The sequence below is a fragment of the Emydura macquarii genome, unplaced genomic scaffold (genome assembly GCF_026122565.2).
Source record: "Emydura macquarii macquarii isolate MOO-44397 ecotype Brisbane River unplaced genomic scaffold, CSIRO-AGI_Emac_v2 contig_2665, whole genome shotgun sequence".
Lineage (NCBI taxonomy): Eukaryota > Metazoa > Chordata > Testudines > Chelidae > Emydura > Emydura macquarii.
The window spans coordinates 16020-31849 of NW_027132802.1; positions in this window are offsets into that span (position 1 = coordinate 16020).

Sequence of the window (15830 nt, forward strand, 5' to 3'; positions counted from 1 at the left end):
TATCTTTTTTATGACCCTTTGCATTTATTTGTCTTTGACCAGACAGCTCAGCACGAACGGCAGCTTCTTGGGGAATGGCAACTTACGATGCAATTTCTCAGGAGTCTGAAGCAACCGGCCGAGGAAGAGGGGGAACTGGGAGCTGGGAGGAAGACAGAGGGAAACTGAGGCTTAGGGAGTCAAACCATTCACTTGTTCTCCCATTCATACTGCCCACACTCATCTATCTATCTAGATATTCATCTAGCCATCTCCATCCACCCCATCATCTATCTATCTATCTGTCTGTCAGTCTATCTATCTATCTAGAAAGACCTACAGGGCAGGACTGCGTTGACATATCTGGGCAGTGCCTGGCATAAGGGGGCCCCTGATCTGGCTGGGATCTGGGGAGCACCTGGCACGATGGGTCCCTAATCTCTAGGTACGACCCTAGTACATTTCTGTCTCTCTTACAGGCCAAGGGACCTCAGATCCCTGTGGGCCAGGATATCACTGAAACCAGACACCTCTGGGGTGGTGGTGAACCCGCACAGCATGACAGCAGCGTTTAGGAAACGTGCCCTGGAGATTAAATATCCTCAGGGGGAGCCCAGTGGCTTTAACAGAGACAAGGGTGGAAATCAGCGACTGTGAGAAGCACAGAAAACAGAGAGAGAAATAAGGAATAAGATAGGATCAGTTCTGTGGGTTAGCAAAGGGTTAATCTGAGCACAGCCAAATGAGTCCATTTACGGCTTTGTGCCAGCTGTGTCCTATCACAAACCATCATCGCTTCTTCCTTCATCTGAATGTAAGGGTCTATGAGCCCCTCACTGACACTGAGTGGGTCTTTTGGGTCGGCATCTCTGGAGGAAGCAGGACCCTGGACCGGACACAGCCCCAGGGCCAGTGGAGAGAGGCCAACTCAGGTCAGCCTGATTGACAGGGCAGGCAGGCCAATGAGGGAGCCAGGAGGGTGGGGGGAGCCCAGCCCCACATGTGAGCTGGAGCTGCCTGCTGGGGCATGCCTGGAGCAGAGCTGACCAGAGCCAAGGACAAAGCAGCCAGCAGCTGGGAGAGGAGCACAGAGAGCTGGGCTGAGCTGACCCACAGCAGCAGAGCCAGAGGGCAGCCCAGACAGCCGAGCCGAGCTAAGCAGAGCACAGCTGTACGGAGCAGAGCGAGCTGGGACTGGAGCCGTCTGGAGCTGGGTGCAGTGAGCAGCTGGGGAGAGCGAAGGGGACCCTGGCAGTGTGGCTACTGGCAGAGCAGGTGTCTGACTCTGCGTCCCTGCACCGTATCCAGGGCCTGGACAGGGGCTTGCGATGTGTGACAGAGGCTGTGAACCTCCCTCACACCCCAGGACACTGTTTGTGGTGCCAGGGGGCAGGGCTGGGTGTTTCCTTTAACCTTTCTCCTCTTTTCTTATTTTTTATTTGATTTTTATTGCTGTTTGTGTAATAAATTGTATTGCTTTGCACTGTGTGCAGTGATCAGTGGGGCAGGGAAACGCCCAGTGCAGAGTTAGTGCCCGGGGTGGGGACACCCTAGCCCCTGCCCTAAGGGACCACAGCAATATTGGGGGTTGAGCCTCAGGAATCCTGGGCCCAGCCTTGTCGGGGTTACAGGGACCCCACCACACAGGAGAGTGGGAGGGGAGCCCTCGAGGTCAGGTGGGCCTCTGGGTAAAGGGAGTGGGAGCAAGGACTCAGATCCTTTTGCTAACCAACTGCACTGGGGTAGTGAACAAGCAAGGAAAGTTCCCCACAACAGGGGGCCCATTCCCCCGCTTACATAATTGGCGTCACAAACAGGATCCTATTCATAGGATCCACTTCATTGGTTAACTGGTTGAATTCTGATAGCACGGCCCAGGTCTGTTTGAGAGCCCTACCATGGCTGGGATTGAAGAATTACAGGCCCAGTTTGCTGAACTCCAACGCAGATTTTCAGACCAAGCTGAGGCATTACAACGAGCCAGAGATGAACAGAAAGAAGCCTTACCGCTGGCTAAGGCAGTAATAGACCAGCAGACAGCAGAAGCTGAGAAACCTCCTACCATGTATGTCCCACGGGAGCAGAAGGTCGCAGAATTCAGTGGCTTCCCAACTAGACCAGGAGACATTACGGTAGAGGAATGGATCAAGTCTGCGAAGGCAGCTATGCATCTGTTACGGGTACCTGAAGAATATCGTGTGGACTTCATTGAGGAACACCTTAAGGGCCAGGCCAAGGCCACAGTAAAGTTCATGGCACAGGCAGACAAAGCAGATGTGGAAAAAGCGTTTGAACTCCTCATAGAAGTGTATGGAGACAAGGTACCCATTGGAACCCGACTAAAGGAGTTCTTTGAGAGAAAACAGGAGCCTGGTGAAACTGTCCGGGCATACGCGTATGATCTGCGGGAGAAAATGAGCAAAGTGGAGCGGCGAGAGCCTCCATGAGTTCCAGACCCGGATCTGGTTCTGAAAGAGCAGTTAGTGCTGGGGCTCCAAGATGACTCCCTCCGCCGGGAAATGGAAAGGAGGTTTAAGGAAGAGCCTGGTAAGAAGTTCTATGAACTAATGCAGGCTGCTATTACTTGGTCCGAAGAAGAGGAAGTTCTGGTGGGAGAGACAGCCAAGCCTGACACCCGCACACCAAGTGGGGGCCTAGTGAATGCAACTACTGGGGGAAAGGCCCTGCCCCAAACAGGGTTAACACTAGGAAGTTTAAGTGACGCGGTCCAGAAATTGACAATCCAGCAGGGGGAGATGGTGAAAGTGATGACCGAGGTGATGCAAGGACAGACTCCCGCTAGCATACCAAAGCATCCCAAGGCCTCAGGGCTCCGAAGATCCCCACTGAAGGACGAACTGGGAAGGTACATTTGTTACACTTGTGAAATGCCAGGACGTATTAGCCGGGAATGTCCACTGAGAAAGAGACCGGGGCCCCCGGCGACTGAAACCCAAGGGACACCAGGAGCAAGTAACCCACTGCCAGGGGAAGGTTGGGTGGGAACAGAAGGGTTTCTACGGCTAACCCTAGAAAAGGGCAGCATGCCAACAGTCAGGAAGAAGACCCTGATGACGCTCGTGTGTTCTGTGACTTCTGTGGCCGAGCATTTGGAGCCTGCTTGACAGTGGAGGTAACCATAGCAGGTGTGAGGACCCGCAACTTGATAGACACTGGCTCTGATGTCACCACTATTTCCGAATCCTACTTCCAAAACTACCTAAAGGAGAGAGATCTGACCATGTACAATACCAGATTTGTACAGCTGACGGCAGCTAATGGACTAGCCATCCCTGTCGTGGGGTGCCTTGAAGCTGAGTAGGATACATGGGTCGACTGATTCCTGGGAAATGTATCTTTAGCCTCAAGGACACAGCTTCAGAAAAGACCTTAATGGAGGACAAGGTACTGGGAATTCTCGGGATGAATATTATCAGAGAGCTGAAAGAATTATTACTGATAGGAGAAAGGACCCGGGAGATGAATCATCATGGGCAACCTTAAAAGGATGCTACACTGAAGCGGGTACTAGCCCAAGTGGAGAGACAGGGCCATTTCCCGGGTCCCACGGGACAAATCGGCAATGTTAAGGTGGCAGGGAGACAGAAGGTGGTTATACCTCCCTGGAGTGAGAGGATTATTGATGGACGCTGCCAGGTACCAGGTGACTTTGCCAGGTACCAAGTGATTGTTTGGCCCCAAGTGTTGGCTCATCTCCCTAATGGGCTCTTGTCTGTGAATGTACTTGCTAATGCCAGCAAAGGAAAAGTGCCAATCAGGCTGTTAAACTCAATTGAGAAGACCATAAAATTGTGTCCCCGGACCAGAGTGGCAGAGGTACATCGACCTGAAGGAGTGGTCCCCCCAGTGAGGGTGGCTGTGGAAGAAGACAGGGCTGAGCTGCGGGTGACAAAAGTAAAAAAAGAAAGCACAGTCCATATCACCGCAAGTGACACCCGATGGGGAGCTTTCAAGTGGATCTCCAAAGCCTAACCCCTACATAAGCTAGCCGCTTGCGGGCACTACTAGAGAAACATCAAGATGTCTTTTCCAGAGATGAGCGAGACTTTGGTTACACCACCACAGTGACACATCAAATACTCACTGGAGATGCTGTCCCCATAAAACAGAGACACTGGAGGATCTCACCACGAGTGTTCCAGGAGGTAAAAAGACATATCCAAGATCTAGTGGCCCAAGGTGTACTTAAAGAATGTCACAGCCCCTGGGTATCACCTGCAGTGATTGTAATAAAAAAATATGGTGGTGTGCGGTTCTGCTGTGACTACAGGAAACTGAACGAGGTGATGTGCAAGGATGCCTATCCACTACCCCCTGTGGAAGAGTCACTGGATGCATTAGGAAGTGCAAGAGTGTTTTCAACCCTCGATCTAACTACTGGTTACTTCCAGAGGGCAGTGGAAGAACAAGACCAGGGAAAGACAGCGGTGACGATTCCGTTTGGGCTCTTCGAATGGACCCGTATGCCTTTCGGCTTGTGCAATGCACTCGCTACGTTCCAGAGGCTAATGGAGGGGGTGTTGGGAGACTGTATCCTGGACACTTTGCTGATATACCTGGATGATGTCATTGTGTTTTCCAAAGATTTTGAGAGTCATATGGAAAAATTGGACTTGGTTTTCACACGGTTGAAGGAACAAGGGTTGAAGCTGAAGCCAAGTAAGTGTTGCCTCTTACGTGAAAAAGTCAAATTCTTGGGCCATGTGATTTCAAACAATGGAATTCAGGTAGATGAGGAGAAGACCAAGGTGCTGGAAAATTGGCCGGTCCCCAAGAACACCAAGCAAGTGCGGCAGGCTCTAGGCTTCATGAGCTATTATAGACTATTCGTCCCAAAGTTTCCTCACGTTGCTGCCCCCCTATATGGACTAGTGGGCCAAACAGTCAGAGGAGAGGAAAAGACCAAAGCTTTGTATGGGATGATGCCTGTCAGGCAGCTTTTGATGAGTTAAGACACTGGCTAATGTCACCACATGTACTTGCATACCCCGACTTTAGCATGCCATTTATAATGACAACTGAAGGAAGCCTGCAAGGCCTGGGAGCAGTGTTCAGCCAGAGGCAAGAAGGGGCTGAACGTGTGATCGCATATGTGAGTCGAGGGCTGAGAAGGTCAGAAAGAAATGACAAAAACTACAGTGCGTTTAAACTAGAATTGCTGGCCTTGAAATGGGCTGTCACCGAAAAATTTAAGGATTATTTAATGTACTCTAAATTCACGGTGATCTCGGCCCACAATCCACTTGATACCTTGCAATGGCTAACTTAGGTGCAGTTGAACACCGGTGGGTAGCCCAACTTGCTGAATTCACTTTTGAAGTACAGTATAAACAAGGAAAGCAGAATGTCAGTGCAGACACCTTGTCTAGATTGTCCCTAGAGGAGGAACCAGAAGAAGGCAAAGATCTGGGGAAAGATTTCCTTGTCATTCCTGCAGATGTGGTGCAGACCTGTCTGTGGCTAGTGCATCCAAGGCCTGAGGATGAAGTGCTGGTACAGGATGCAGCACAAAACCTGGTAAAAGGGGATAGCGCGATAATCTCAGGGTACTCATGGGAGGAGATTCGAACTCTGCTACGGGAAGGTGACGTTGGACCTGTTTTAACGGCAGTCATGAACCAAATGAAACCAGATCGAGCGTTTAGGGTCAGGTATCCCCAGTCTAAGAAGCTGGCTAGAGAGTGGGTATGACTTAGATTACACCGTGGAGTGCTGTTCCGACTGACATATCATCCCCGAGACAGTGAAGAAGTGTGGCAGTTAGTGGTGCCTGTGTCGCTATGCCAGCAAGTTTACGAAGCCAGGCATGATCATGGGAGCCATTGTGGAGACAGGAGCACTCTTGAGGTGATGAGGAGAAACTACTACTGGCCCACGATGAGTAGCGACGTGCAATCGTGGATCCATCAGTGCAAATGGTGTGCCCTAGTCAAGGATGTGTTCCCCACCCCCCCCGAGCCCTTTTGACCTGTACTAATGTGACGTCCCAGTGGAGGTCTTAGCCATGGACTACACAAGACTAGAGAGATCTTCAGAGGGGCATGAGAATGTACTGGTTCTCGCGGACATGTTTACCCGATTCACTGTCGCAGTTCCAAATAAAAACCAGACGGTGCGAACAATGGCTGAAGCCCTCATAAAACACTGGTTTGTGTACTATTGTTGTCCAGCACGGTTACGTTCGGACCAGGGGAGCAATTTTGAATCCGAGGTGATATCTGAACTGTGCAAACTATACGGTATAGCCAAAAGCCAAAAAACACCCTACCACCGACAAGGAAACGCTCAATGCGAAAGGTTTAACCGTACGATGCATGACATGCTAAGAACACGCCCGCCTGAAAAGAAGCCAGCCTGGCAGGAACAGCTCCCTGAGCTGGTGTTGGCTTATAACATCCACGTTCATTCGTCGACGGGTTATGCTCCTTTTTATCTCATGTTCGGGAGAGATCCCAGGTTGCCGTGAGATATTCTGGGCAGAGAGGGCCCTGAGGAGGATAAGGTGACTCATTTTGATGACTGGGTCAAAGGTCACCATGACAGAACTGAAGACTGCCTGTGAAGTTGTTCTCGTTACAGCTAAAGACGCAGCCCAAAGTAGGAAAAGGACTTATGATCACCAATCCAGTGGGGCTCTCATCAGGCCTGGCGCCCGAGTACTGGTTCGTAGCCGTAGACACTGGGGCTGCAATAAAATACAGGACAAGTGGGAGTCGAATCCCTACATTGTAGTTGCTCACAACAACCCTGAGTTGCCAGTTTACACTATCTGGCCTGAACGAGGAGGCCCTGAGAGAGTAGCACATAGGGCCCAGCTAAAGCACTGCACCCTTAGTCCGATCAGGGACCATAGGAGACGTAGGCCGGCATGCCCCGAGGACACTGAAACCTATGGGGGGATGGTGCTAGTCCCACAAACCGAATACCAAGGGGAACAGAGTGGGGCAGCCCCAAACCACAAAGAAGATCCCAGAGAACTAATAAGGGTGAACCACCCCTTAAACTTAGGGATGATCCTGTTATGAACTCTGTGTAGTGTTAATGAATATTATCACGATGAACATAGAGAAGTGGACATGGAGTGCGAAATACGTTAAATGTTCTTTTGTTAATTGTTAATGGAGGGTTTTTTGTGTATAACGTGATGCTGGTAAATGTTGTCAATATGGGACCTAGGTGCACTGGTGTGAACATCCTGGGTGTGGCAGAATTTTAGCAGGGGGGGAATGTAAGGGGTCTATTAACTCCTCACTGACACTGAGCAGGTGTTTTGGGTCGGCATCTCTGGAGGAAGCAGGACTCTGGAGTGGACACAGCCCCCAGGGCCAGTGGAGAGAGGCCAACTCAGGTCAGCCTGATTGACAGGGTGGGCAGGCCAATGAGGGAGCCAGGAGGGTGGGGGGAGCCAGTCCTCCCTGTGAGCTGGAGCTGCCTGCTGGGGATGCCCAGGCAGAACTGACCAGAGCCAAGGACAAAGCAGCCTGCAGCTGGAAGAGGAGCACAGAGAGCTGGGCTGGGCTGAGCTGGGCTGAGTTGACCCACAGCAGCAGAGCCAGAAGGCATCCCATACAGCCGAGCTAAGCAGAGCCAAGCACAGCTGCACTGAGCAGAGCGAGTTGGGACTGGAGCCATCTGGAGCTGGGTGTGGTGAGCAGCTGGGGAGAGCGAAGGGGACCCTGGGGGTGAGCGGCTACTGGCAGAGCAGGTGTCTGACTCTGCGTCCCTGCACCGTATTCCTGGACAGGGGCCTGCGACGTGTGACACAGGCTGTGAATCTCCCTCACACCCCAGGACACTGTTTGTGGTGCCAGGGGGGCAGGGCTGGGTGTTTCCTTTAACCTTTCTCCTCTTTTCTTATTTTTATTTGATGTTTGATTGCTGTTTGTGTAATAAATTGTGTTGCTTTGCACTATGTGCAGTGATCAGCAGGGCAGGGAAGCGCCCAGTGCAGAGTTAGTGCCCGGAGTGGGGACACCCTAGCCCCTGCCCTAAGGGACCACGGCAAGATGGGGGTTGAGCTCCCCAGGAATCCTGGGCCCAGCTTTGTTGCGGCTACCGGGACCCCACCAGACAGGAGAGTGGGAGGGGAGCCCTCGAGGTCAAGTGGGCCTCTGGGTAAAGGGAGCGGGAGCGGAAGCAGACACTCAGATCCTCTTGCTAGCCAACTCTACCGGGGTAGTGAACAGGCAAGGAAAGTTCCCCACAATAGCGGGCCCATTCCCCCGCTAACATATAGAAATGAGATGTCCAGTTTCTTTGCTTCCCCACCACCCGTTTGCTCCGGATCTGGGAGGCTGAAGGTAACAGCTGTCCCTGTCAAACTGTTCTCTCCCCTTCCATGAGCGGCTGCTATTAAGATCCAAATTCTCATGCTTAAGTATTGTCTTAAATTGGGACCTAGAAGCTGATCAAAGATTTTTGTACCCAACTGAGAAAAGTTGCACACTCATGTTGATTTTTTTCAACCAACACGTACTACTTTTTGGAGAATTTGAATGGCGATTATTTGTCTTTATCTTTTTCTGTCCTGGAGACCCAACATTTTGCACAATGAATTCCCGCAAAATGTGGTGTTTCTTTCCAGTAAACAAATCCATCCATGCCAATCAGAGAGGGGCTAAACCATTTGGAAAAGGGAAAAGGCTTCAGATGCAATTTCGATTGAGAACCGTGGGGACAGAAAAGATTTATCTCGAAAGATGCCAGTGAAGAAATCCAAAAATAAACAAGTGAGATTTTTGAAAAATGCAATGAAAAGCATCTCAGTTTTATTGGGATTTATTTTCCTTTCCATTTTTTGATCAGCTCCGCTGCTGATTAAAGGTTAAATTGTAATTTAAATTCAATTGCAAATCTCACTTGGGGTCTATGTATTGCCCGGCACGATGAGGAGCAGCTCTGGATCTCGGGTGTGACGTGGGTAGTGCCTGGCACAATGGGGATCCTATCTGGGTCTTGGGTGGGGCCCAGGCAGTGCCTGGCATGATGGGGATGGGTGGAGCCTGGGTACCGGGTGCAAAATGGAGAGACCTTGTGTATCACAGACATGGGCTGTGTGGTGCCTGGCATGATGGGGAAGCCCCTGGATCACAGGCAGGGTCCAGAAATTGTTCCTGTGGAAATGGTAGGAAAATGCCCACCCCCTGGCCTTTTTTAAAACCCATTTTCCTCTGGAAAAGTGGGGTGGGGAAAATTTTCAAAAATTATAACAAGAGAGAAAGTAACTGATTTAAAATAGCAATAATAATAATAATAATCACAGCCCCTAGTTCTCAAAGCACTTTACCAAAGATGGTAAGTATCGTTATCCCTCTTTTGTAGATGGGGAAACTGAGGTACGACAGGGAAGGGGTTTGCAAGCGGCAGAGCAAGAAACAGTTCCTCGGTCTTCTGAAATGCAATGCTGGACTCTGTCCACTAGGTCCCACTGCTTTGTCTCACTGTTTAACTTTCTCTTTAAGCGAGCTAAAGAGTGACACTTTGATTTCTTTTTCTGTTTGCAAAAGGGCTAAAAAGCGGGGGGAAAATATCTCAAATTTTCATGCTTGGCTCCTGTTTTCTAACTGGGGAAAACTGTCAAGAAGTGTGGAAAGGTAAATCCCCCGCCACCCCCTTGCTTTCTTACTTTTTTCAATGAAGGGGAGGGGGAAATGTTATCACCCAAAAGGGAAAAAATTGTGATAGGGGATTTTTTTTCCCTGGGAAAATTGCCATGAAGAAAATTCTGCTTCTCAAGTCTAATCGTCAGAGATTTAGTCCATGGGATTTGCCAGACTGGAGTAGCCAAAGTTCTCTTTTGTCCCATTATCTGACCGATAAGAGAGGAGGTGATAAGAAGCTGTGAGGTGATGACTGACGGAAAGAAAGGAAATTGGCTGTTTCGGTTTTCTCAGTCTGGTAACACAAACAGGAGTCGGATTTAAAGTCTCAGAAATCTAATGGGATTCTCAAAAAACACCTAACTCCCTTGATGTCAGTGGGAATTAGAGGCCTAACTCAGTTCAGCGCTTTAAAATATTCCATCGACAGGCACTTCTTTACCTTGGGTCCGACTCATCCTATGTTCCCAGATAGTTTTCAGAAGGAAAATACAAGGTCTGCATTAACGGTTGTACTAAAAGGGGCTGTTTCCAGACACTTTAACGCTACTTTCTACTACCAGGGCAATGCAAAGGGCCCATTTGGCTGGAGGCGCCTGCTTCAGCTAGTGAATCTCTCAGGAAAGGCATGGCACCTGATTTCCCGTCACTTCTGGCCTCTTTCTGAGAAATGGTTATCAGCTGTGTTATCTGGAATCGTTATCAGAAAGTGATTTCACTTTCTATATGACACCGGGGCCTGCTGCATCTACATCTAGGGAAGAGGAGCTCAGGCCGGAAGAAGGAAGAAAGAAGCCCAATCTATGTTCTCCTAAACACAGTGATTCCCCTGCATAGAATGTAAGGCCAAGGAACCGTTATGGTGACCCAGTCTGATTCCTGCACTGCCCAGCTTGGCACATTTCCCCCCATGACTTCCCCATCCGGCCCTAACACCTGCACCAAAGGAGACGCCCAGATCTGAGTGGCCGAGTCGTTGGGATCCGGCTGGGTTCATGCTGAAAACGTAGCTCGACACAACGGTGATGCCCAGCTGAGCGCCGCGGCCTGGCCCTGGCGCAGACACAGCGAGGTCGATGGAGAGATGCTGCTGCGGACGTCATGTGCGGAGGTGGAGCTGCTGTGTCTGCGGAAACTCCCCTGCCGCTGCTGCCGGCTGTGTGCACACTGCGGGGTGGTGCCGGTGTCGCTGCGGGGCCATGGCTCTGCCAGTGGAGTCCCTGGCAGTGTAGACGTGGGCTCAGCTTGACGCCATTTCCCTGTCTGTAAGGGGATAACTTTTGAACAGCGTCCACATCTGATCATGGGCAGCACGAGAACCCCTATTCAGGGAGGCTAGCCCATGGCCCCGCCCCTTCTGCCTGAGGCCACGCCCCTTCTGCCCCCACTCTCGCCAAAGCCCCGACCCCTACCCTGGCTGAAGATGCCTCACCCCTGCCAGCTGGCTCGCCCCAGGCAGCCCAAGTTCCGGCCCATCAGCCGGCCTGAGCCACTGGCCCCAGCCCTGAGCAACCAGCCCTGTCCCACCCCATCCCTGGGCCAGCCATCCTGTCCCAGCCCTGGGTGACCCGAGTCCTGGCCTGCCAGCCGGCCTGAGCTGCCTGCCTTCCCCCACCATAGCGCAGGCAGCCCGACCACCAGGTGGCCCCAACCCTGAAGTGCCGGCCAGGAGGCCCCAGCACTGGGCAGCCCCAGCACCTGCCTCAGATGCCCCGAGTCCCAGACCACTGGCTGGCCCACCCTAACCCCCCAAGCTTTAAGATACAACCGGATTTGCTCCGATCCCTCAGACAGAGACAAACACCTACAGGATCTCTATTAAACATTCCTAAAACTACAATACCCACCTGGTATTGGAAACAAATTGACAGAGCCAGACGGGTACCCAGAAGTCACCCACTACAGGACAGACCCAACAAAGAAAACAACAGAACACCACTGGCCATCACCTACAGCCCCCAGCTAAAATCTCTCCAACACATCATTAAGGATCTACAACCTATCCTAGCAGATGATCTGTCTCTCGCTCAGGCAGTGGGCGACAGACCCATCCTTGCTTACAGACAACCCCCCAACCTGAAGCAAATACTCACCAGCAACCGTACACCCTACAAAAAGTCCAGCCCAGGAACCTATCCCTGCAACAAACCCTGTTGCCAGCTCTGCCCACACATCGACTCTAGTGACAGCAACACTGGTCTTAACCACATCAGCCACACCGTAAGGGGCACATTCATCTGCACGTCCACTAATGTTATATATGCATCATGTGCCGGAAATGCCCCTCTGCCATGTACATTGGCCAAACCGGACTATCGCTACGCACAAGGATAAATGGACACAAACCAGACATACAAAATAATAACATCCATAAACCAGTGGGAGAACACTTTAATCACACTGTCACTGACCTGAAAGTTGCTGTACTTCTCCAAAAAAACCTCCAGAAACAGACTTCAAAGAGAAACTGCTGAGTTAGAAATGATCTGCAAACTCGACACATTCAAACTGGGCTTAAACAGAGACTTGGAGTGGCTCTCTCACTACAAGAGGTAAATTGCTTTGTTCACCCATTCTCACCTCCTACTCAATGACTGGCATTAGACCTCAAGCACCCGGCTTTCATCCACCTCCCCCATTGTTCTCTATGCACTTATATATATATAAGATGTTTTGCTGTATCATTTCTACCTCTGCATCTGACGATGTAAGCTGAGCCTCACGAAAGCTTATATCTGCTAAAATTAAATGTGTTAGTCTTTAAAGTGCCACAGCACTCTCGTTGTCTCTCCCTCTATCTCACTTACACAATAAAACAAAGGGTCTACATCTGACTTGTTTGCACAGCTCCTGGGGAGGGCTCACATTATGATCTCCAGGAGTCTAAAGAAAGAGAGAGAGAGTGAGAGGTTTGAGAAAGACTGATGAAAAGTGTGATGTAAAAGCTGAGGATTATTATTTATTTATATCCAAGTCTCACTGCGCGGCTCGGATTCAGCTGGCAGGTGGTGCTATTGTAGCGGCACCTCGCTGAATTCGCAGCCTTGTTCTCTAGAGTCTCGGCTTTCATTGACAAACCAAGAGTAAGGCCAGATCTATCCCCAAAACGTTCGTCCGCAGAGCTAAGTGGGTTAGGGACATGATTTTCTGTGGCATTGCAGGGTAATGCCCTAGTATAGATGCAGTTAAACCGACAGGAAAACCCTTTTGCCCGTAGAGCTTATTTCTGCCTTTCCTGCTGAAGCTGTTCCATGTTGTGTAAATTAAATATTCATTGGAGAAAGACCTTGAGTCGTCCCCCTCCCAGGCCCAGAGTCATTCCCTCTCTTCTGCTCTGGTTCTCTGTGACCCAGTGAATAGGGGGAATCTCAAGTAAGAGCAGGGAGGTGATTTTCCCTCTGGATTTGGCCCTGGGGCGACCACTGCCGGGATCCTGGGGTCAGTTCTGGGGCCCACAGTTCAGGAAGGACGTTGGTCAATTGCAGAAGATCCACGAGGATGGTGAATGGGTTAGAAAACCTGCTCTACAGCCATAGACTCCAGGAGCTCAACCTACTTATCTGAACACAGAGAAGGTTCAGGGGCAGCTCGATCCCAGTCTGTCAGTACCTACATGGGGAGCAAATCTTTAATAACGTGACCTTCAGCCTCGCAGAGCCATGATCCCCTGGCTGGAAGTTGAAGATGGACACATTCAGGCTGGAAATAAGGTGTACATCTTTAACAGGGAGGGAAATATCGCCCCCCACATCAGGGCAAGGACTCTTCTCCCAGTCCGGCCTGCCAGGCCTCGTGTCTGGCGTCATCTCCCTGTGCTGGGCCCTCTGCCCCAGGCCCCCTCGCTGTTCCCAGCCGCTCGCCGTGCTCGGCTGCAGGGTGACGTGTGGCAGGGCCGGCACCCGCTGTCCCGCTCTGGCCCCGCAGCTCCCCTGCAGCTCAGCCCTGGCTCCCCGTCGGTGTGGCTGCTCTGCGCCGCCCCAGCCCCCCAGCTCCGGCCCCTATGGCTCTGCCCCCAGACCAGCTCCCCTTAGCTCTGCCCTGCCCTGCCTCAGGCAGCCCCAGCTCACACGGAGGACGGGTCCAGGGCTCCTGACTCCCTCATTGGCCTGCTGCCCTGTCAGTCGGGCCAACCTGGAGTGATCACTTTTCCCCATTGGCCAAGGGGTCTGTCAGTCTCAGGATCCTGCCTCCTCCTCAGCCCTTCCCCTTTCTTTCAACACTGGGAGAGGGCTGATCACCCCCCCCCCACACACACACACACACACGTTTCAGTGAGGGGCCGACAACTCGGGTGGCCAGACATCCCGAAGCTATTGGGACAGTCCCGTTACGAGGCACTTTGTCTTATATACACAACTGTACCCACACACACACCCTGTGGAAAAAAAAGGTGTCTGGATTTTTCACCCTTGCTGTCTGGTCACCTCACCCACAAGGCCATGACATTAGGAAATGAGGAGCCAATACGGCCCCGCAGGATGGGCCGGGGGCTCGGGGCACTGGACGCCTGGCGATTGTCAAGCGTTCTGAGGGTACGGAGCCGAGGAGGGGATGGTGTCAAGAGGGGGATACACAGGCGGACAATGAACAGGGTGAAGGTTTTCAAACGGAGCCTTTCTCGGAGAGACACGCAGCTCCGATGTCCTGGAGACGTGCTGCAAATTCCTGTCACTCTCCAGGAACTTATCCTTTCAGGAAAAAAACACACACCCCCCATGTCAAAACAATCTGCCCGTTTCCCCTGGTTTGTGTTGCCAGGACTCCTCCTTTCACAACACCCCATGGCTGTTATCAATAAACACCTTCAAACCCGGTCAGGAGCAGCCGAGATGGCCATGAACGCTGGTGTTAGCGAGTGCTGGGTCAGAGCACGCACAGAGCCCTTGGGAAGCTGTTGGATGGTTAATTCCCCTCCATGCTAAACATTTGGATTTTCCCCAGTTTGGCCCAGAACAGCTCCAGGCGACTCTGGTGCCCACCCCACCAGCCAGCCCGAAACTATGCGGGGTACCCCTCATCTCAGCACCATGTGGCATCACTTCCCCCCTTCAGCAGCAATTAACACCAGGACAAACTGCTGCCCTGTTTGAACCCAGGACACCTGAGTCCCAACCCAAGCCACTAGACCCCCTCCTCTGCCAGAGCTCGGATAGAACCCAGGAGTCCCAGCTCCAAGCTGCCTGCTCCAAACCACTAGACCCACTCCCCTGCCAGAGCTGAGGAGGAACCCAGGAGTCCTGACTCCCAGGAGATAGGGACAGGGCAGATTCTCCATTCTTATATCAAGGCCTGTCTTTCTAAAGGACGTGCTCCAACACGGGCTGCATGCAGAACTCACAGGCGAGGTGATTTGGCGCGGGATATACAGGCAGACAGACTGGACTGTGTGAACGGGCCCTTCTGGCCTGAGCCGCTACGAAATACCATCGGTTTTAAGAGAGCAGCCTGCCTGCTTGCCTCAGCTCTGTGAAAGCTGATTGACCTTCACCTGCATCCACTGCTTTGCCTCAGTGAGGCCTCGGAAACCCAGAGACGGTGGCTAGTGAAGGGTTAAATCCGAGTGGGTCTCTTGGGAAAGGCGTGGGGCTGATTTCCCATCGCTTCAGGCTCTTTCTGAGAAATCCTTATCGGCTGTGTTCAGGGAAAGTGATTCCACTTTCTGTCTGACACAGCGAGGAGCGGGTGGGGGCTGCTGCTGCTGCACACAGGGAAGAAGAGCTCAGGCCGGGAGGAGAAAGTTATGCTCTGGGGCTGCTCTAACTTACCTGGGCGCTGGGCAGAGAAAACGTAGGGAGAACAAAGGGAGCGGAGACCACTCCTCTGTCCCCGTCCCCCACCACCACTCTGCTGTATCAGGGCGAGAGAGGCGGGGGCCAGCCTAGCTTTAGACTCACACCAGGACTTGGACATGAGCTGGGCAGTTGAGAGGCAGGACTCCCTGTGAGGAGCCGGCCCTCTGAGCCTCAGTTTCCCAAGTTCCACAGGCCTGTTGCAAAGAACAAGCTATAAATGTCTGTCTCACTCTCAGACATCGTGGTGAGAACTCCACAGAAAAGCACAGGACATATCATGAATCATTCAGTGCAGCGCAAGGTTGGAACGGTGAGCGGGAGATACGGCCTGGGGCAACCCCCAGCAAAAATAAAAAGACACATTGAATGAGGCAGGGCTGCTGTGGAAAATATACAGAACGTGATCCTGTCATCAAAAGCCGTAGCACAACGCAAACAC